Source organism: Haliaeetus leucocephalus, unplaced genomic scaffold (genome assembly GCF_000737465.1).
Source record: "Haliaeetus leucocephalus isolate CR32 unplaced genomic scaffold, Haliaeetus_leucocephalus-4.0 Scaffold255, whole genome shotgun sequence".
Taxonomy (NCBI): Eukaryota; Metazoa; Chordata; class Aves; order Accipitriformes; family Accipitridae; genus Haliaeetus; species Haliaeetus leucocephalus.
The window spans coordinates 63,429-69,428 of record NW_010972691.1 but is presented as its reverse complement, the minus strand read 5'-3'; the positions used below and the strand labels follow the sequence as shown (position 1 = coordinate 69,428).

At 47.2% G+C, this 6,000-nt stretch overlaps 1 protein-coding gene across 1 annotated transcript in view; it reads left to right on the top strand.

Annotated features, from left to right (window-relative positions):
- Positions 1-6,000, top strand: part of ELL2 (elongation factor, RNA polymerase II, 2) — a 41,794-nt gene that overhangs the window by 195 nt on the left and 35,599 nt on the right. The window lies entirely within an intron of this gene.

Here is a 6,000-nt window from a genome sequence, read left to right as displayed (position 1 = left end):
CGGTGCGAGCATCCCCGCGTCGGACCCCGCACGCCCTATCCCGTTCCGCTGCTCCCGTGGGGTCCCTCCCGCAGCATCCGCGGTGGCGGGTGTGCAGGTGCCGCGGACGAAACCCCGACACCCCTCGCACACCCCTGACGGGGAGGGGACGGGACCCGCCGGGCAGGTCTGGGTCCCCACTCGTGCTCCGTGGGCTCCTCGGGAGGCAGCCGTCCCGGCGGAGGACGGGGTCCGGACCGGCGGGTGGAAGTTGGAGCGTGTTGGCGTGTTCTCCGCGCTCTGACACTTCGCAAACTTCCAGCAGCGCTCCGGCGTGCCCGCTGGCTTAAAATGAATGAATTTCTCGTTACGGGTTCTTTTCGCAAGCGCTCGCCGAGCGCCGTCCCGGCGTGGGGGAAGCAGCCCCGCAAGCGGCGGGGATTTCGTTTTTTTCAGGGGTTTTCGAGGCTGCAAAAGGCTCGAAGGTCGCGCGCGTCTGTGCCGCGTTTGAAAGTGACTCGGGTGTTCGATGTTTGCAGTTGCAGCCGCCTTTCGCGGTGCCGGCATCCTCGCAGCTAATTTTAAAGTCATTAATTGGAGTGCTGCGCTCGGGAGAAGGGATGCGTTCCCGCAGCCGGTGGGATGCAGGTGGGACGCGCTGCTGGGATGGGAGCGCTTCCCTGGTAGCGGAGCGTTAAATGAGCTGAGCTCTTGATCTTGGGTATTTCACGCTGTAACTGGGGAGCGGAGATCCAGAAGGGTTGTGCACACCTCATGGAAGTGCGCTGTGGGATGTTGCAGTCTGAAAGCAGATGGTTTTGTGTATTCAGATGTGTGGCAAGTTGGAAGTTGTGCTGACTGAAATAAAACTGCTTTCTTTACTGCAGGTAAATACATCTTGAGAGAGGTTTAATTATTTCTGATTTATGAAACAACTTGGGTAAATTATTTACCTGTGTTTTTTTTCTAAACCAGGATCAATTTCCAAGTTCATGTAATTTTGTGTGAAAAATGAGTAGTACATGTCTATCATCAGGATATTGTGAACTGAATAAAGAGTGGTTTATGGTCATTATGCTCAAGAAAATTTAAATTCTTTTCCCTGTTTTGCTATTTCTTCTTCTCCCTAACTGCAAATGAGACTCCAACTCTTCCTGCAGGTCTGCTTTCTATAATCCGGTCCTGCTGAAGTTTGAACATGCTGTTTGAGCAGTGGCAAGTGGAAGAATAACGGAACATAAAAACTTCAAACTTTTGTTATTCTAGCCCCTGGAATTTCTGGGTTTAGAAAGGGTCATCTTTTAAACTATTCAACCAAATCACACATTTCTAACTTCTGCACTGTCCAGAAGAACCTCCTGTGGCACTGTTTGAGAAGTGATCCTCAGAGTTATCTTATTGCAGAGGCTTTTTGGTTTGTTTTATTAATATTTGACAAGAACACCAGCATCAGGGGGAGGCATGAGGGAGGTGAGAACAGACTATCTCTTTGTTGTCTCCGTTTTAAATAGGTCTGGCCATGATCTGCTAGCTCACACATCTGTACAGTGCCAGAGGAGGACAGGACTGATGGTCTGTAGCTGGTGATGATACCTTCCTTCTCTCTAGCTTAATGCTCAGCTATGTTGCTAACCCATTTCAGTTCTGGCTGTGCAACTGAAAAATTTGCAGTGAAGGCTCAAAATCAGCATTGCTGAGGACTGGGGAGTGCAATAAGAGGAATGCAAGGAAGGTAACCTACAGCTCTGCTGCTGCCTCTATTCTGTGCTGGAAGGTCTTATCTGTGTAGCACAAGTAATATCGCAGAAAGCATGTAGAGGTGAGAAATCAGGATAACCCTCCAATGACCTGCTTATCCCATCACCTGTATAACCTGGTCAGCATGTAATCAGGCTCTGTATACTTAATTGTTTAACATTCAAATTTAAACAGTCTGCATAAAGAATGAAGCAGTCTCTCCTTGTTGTTACCTCTGCTAAGGGTTTTCTTAGCTGGCGTGACAGCTAAAGAAAACTTGAAAGACTCTTAAGTTCTTACACTAAAAACATCTAACTTCACCTCCACCTTCAGAAATAGAGAATAGAGATTGTACCTCTTCAGCAGGCCTGGTCTCTGCAGCTTAGTAGGTGAGTACAAATCCTGATTCCCTACTCACTTTATGTGCTCTATCATCACGGCCTGGGGTCGACTGGCTTCAGATGACAGAGGACGTTCTTGCCTAGATTTCGTTTGGCAATATTGAGCAGCGTGCTTTAGGATCCTTGAACATCATCTGCGGCAGTGTTAATTTAAAACATGGCTCATTGTTTTTTAAAAACAAGTTCTATGTAGTAGGGGGTGATATTTTGACTTTAGTTCAGTTAAGTGCTGTGGGTTGCCCTCAGAGGCCAGAGCTGCAGCTGCTCCGCAGGAGAGGTCCTGATCTAAAATCAAGGCTGAGTGGTCCCTGCCCACCTCAGGCAGAGCTGTGCCTGCTGGTGGGACCACACTCTGGGGCTCAGCTGCTTTGGCATCTCATCACTACCAGGTATGGCTTTGCTGGCCTGGTACATCACCTCCCTCCATCCCTTGTATTGCCCTCTGGGACTTTTTCTGAACCAATTTAGTTGTGAGCTTCTTTTATATTTATTTTTTTTTTCCATGCTGGTTCGGTGCTGGATGCAGAAGTGTGAGAGCTAACATGGTGAGAGGGAACAGAGAGCAAGTGGCCAGGGTAAGTGGTAGGAGCAGAACCTTCGTTTTTCAGTGGCAGGTAACTGATTAGATTAGCTCAAGTTATAGCATGCAACTCCACCCTCTGTGCAGAAACTTTGCCCGGCAAAAAAACAAAAATTACTTTTTGCTGGCTTAGCTGTAAAGTTGGCTTACTGTATGATCCTCAGAAGCAGAATAAAGAGAACAGGTTAAAGAGAAATGGAGTCATTTTACTTTGGTGCACATGGAGCCTCTTATCTGGTTTGGCCACAGCATATAATTTCACTCTCACTGGTGGTGGCCTGACCTAATCTGCTGACTACTCTGAAGCCGATCAGAGAATACTGCATGGAGTAGTGTTTGCAGAGAAGTGGGGACAGTGCTGCCTTCAACTGATGTGGCTTTTTGCAGGATTAATGTCTGTCTACAGTCATGTTTCAGCTGTGCTTCTCCAGGTAAAAGCAGCTGGAGGTGTATATTTTATTCTGCATGCTGTTAAAGCAAAGGTTTTGGGCTGTAAAATCTGAGCTTTTCAAACCAAAGGATAATTGTGACTCTTAGGAATCTGTTTTGCGTTTAAGTTTTTATTCTTGAAACAGGCATTGGGATGTTCCAGCTGCAGAGTCAGTAAGCATATGAAATGCTACCTTTGCCTGATGTTCTCCCACTCTAAGAAATTGAAATGGAGTCACAGGGCTCTGCCATATTTCATTTACCAGGGTCAAATCTTTCTGTGGCGTGTATCTGCCTCAGGTGGCCAGGGTTTGGGCTGGGGGTTAGGAAACTAATTTGTTTGAAGGGTTTGGCCTTTTAGGGAGCTGCTCTGGCAGTGTCCTGCTGAAAATGAGGATGTGCTTCGGCTCACAGATGGGGCAGATGTCTTAGGTTTTGCTTTTTTGCTTTTGAGATCAGCTCTAAGGTAGACACCTTGTTAATCTTTTCAAAACTGTAGCTTGCATGTCCCCACAGCTGTGCTGGATTTAGATTAAGGTGTGTAAGGATGGGCTCTGGCACCTGTAGTGGGGAGATGCTACCCTGGATGAGCAGCTGGGGAGTTGATATGACACTTGGAGGGGGGAACTCCAGATGATGACACAAGAAGACTGGGAAGATAAGCTCTAGGAAAAGAGAAAAAGCAGACTGGGGTTAACTGGGACCGAAGGAGAAGACTGGAGCAGGAATTATTAGGAGCTCTGAGGGGGCAGCTGAGAGCTGAGGTCAGCTGGTTATCAACCCTCCTGTCTCCTGTGGTAGGGAATGGGGTGAACTGAGCTAGCAGTGAGCAATGGCATGGCTGGAAGAGGTTGAGGGAAGACGCTGAAGGTAATCCTAGGAACAGGAGCATGTGGGAGAGTCTGGTTCCTGCAGGGCATTTCCAGAGCCTGCAGTGGAGCTGGGAGACCCCAAGGCATTCCATTCTGCTATTGGCACATAAATGAGAATCTGCCACTGGCACGCTTGCCACCAATACCTAAACTGCAGGAGAGTGATGTTCACTTCTGTGCAAAAGAAGGAATGTGCCTATGTGACATCTCTGTGGTTTTGCCTCCAAGTTGCCGATGGAGAGTTTATGGCAAGTTGTGTGTCTATTTTCATTTGATTTCTTGAAATCTAAGATTGCATCGCTCTTACTGTATGATGTGACTGATAATGCAGAGTTAATTGATTTGAGCAATATGAGTATTCATTATAAATGCATTTTCATCAATGACTGGTTGATTGTGAGATCTTTTGAACCTATTTTCTTACGGCAGCAAGGCCTGTGTGACGTCACTCTGCATGTTTTTGTGTTGTCGTTAACTGCTGAGTCCGATTTCAAACCTATTAGTGGGGGAAAAAATCTTAATCCTTATGGTTTCTTTGGGGTAGCTGGGTGGTAGCTGTAGTTCTTCCAGTGGTATTGATGCATTATCTTCCTGCAGAATTCCTACCTCATCTAGCGTACAGGAGAGCCCTGAATAAATCAGAGGTCTGGTATGAAGTGACTAAGACGTGTATCCTGTTTCAGATGTCAGAAGGTTGTGGCTGATGAGACATGGGAAGATCTTAGGGCAGTAAAACACTGTCCTAGCAAACGTGATGGCTTGATCGTAGTGCCTTGCCTGCATCCTGCACAGGTGATCAGTAGAGACACAACTGAGCTGAATGTCCAGAGTGAACTTTTGAGATGGCTTGAACTGATTTGAGGTTTCACGACCCCTGAAAAGGGAAAGTCCTATTCCACTTCTTTCTATTGCAGAAAACTACCCATGTAACTATTTTGTGGCATGTCTTCTAGGTTAGCAAGTTGAATGAGGTTGTGGAAAAGACCCACAAGTGCTGGAGGGAATGGGTAGGGAAAGGAGCCGGACCTTCCTCTTCAGGCACTGTGGGCTGTTGTGCAGTTGACGGCCGCGCAGCAAGAATACAACTTTGTTTTACAATACAGCAAAGTAGATTTATTTGTCAGCTTCCCTAGGAGTGGCAGTCCCACCTTCTGAGCCAGCAACTCCAGTGCTTTCCCTCTCCCAAGGCTGTTCTTGTCTAGCCCCAGGGCTGCATCACCAGTGCTGTGGCTCCAGGAGATGGGTTGGGCTGATGAGATGCACCCTGCCCATTCCCCTCAGCATCTGCATGCTACTTCTGCTTGCCTTGTCCCTGTGCCAGTGCTGGCAGTCCAGTTTTGGCATTGAGTGATCAAGTGCTCCCTTTGGCAGCATCCCTCATGTGGACTGCCACTGCTCTGTGCTGGTCATGGGTATAGTGAAGGGAACCACAAGCTACAGGTGAGAATATCAAGTGCCAGTGAGTCTCAGTGAAAACCAGAAGTTGGGTTTTTCACATTTGACACCCAAAACTGTCAGGTAACACAGATCGTAGTCACCTCTTTCTGTTACTGCTTGTAAAATGGTAGTAATGCCCACTTACAGTGACTAGGAGGATAAACGCACTGGTATTTGTCAAGTACTCTTGGGGTAACAATGAGCGCTGTGTCTTTAGGGTTTGTATAGTAACCAAGTTGTGGAGCTGTGTGCTAAGGTTTTTTCAATGTTTGGAGTTTTCCTGCTCACTGAGTACTGTCCAGATCATGTGAAGCCATCCTATATTTAAAAAAAAGCCACCAACAAAATAATGTAACTCGAAAACTAATAAGAATGGGTACACCAAAGGAGGCTAAATTCCTGTTGTATTTCCATATCCACTGTCAGAATAGCTCTGCTGCCCCACGACATGGTTGTTTCAATATATTACACCTCTGGAGGTCAGAGTTGGCTCTCTGAACTTTGTTAAGTGCAGCCTGGCTGGCTGCTTCAGTTTCTCAGTCCTTGCAGCCGCTTGGAAGCGTGA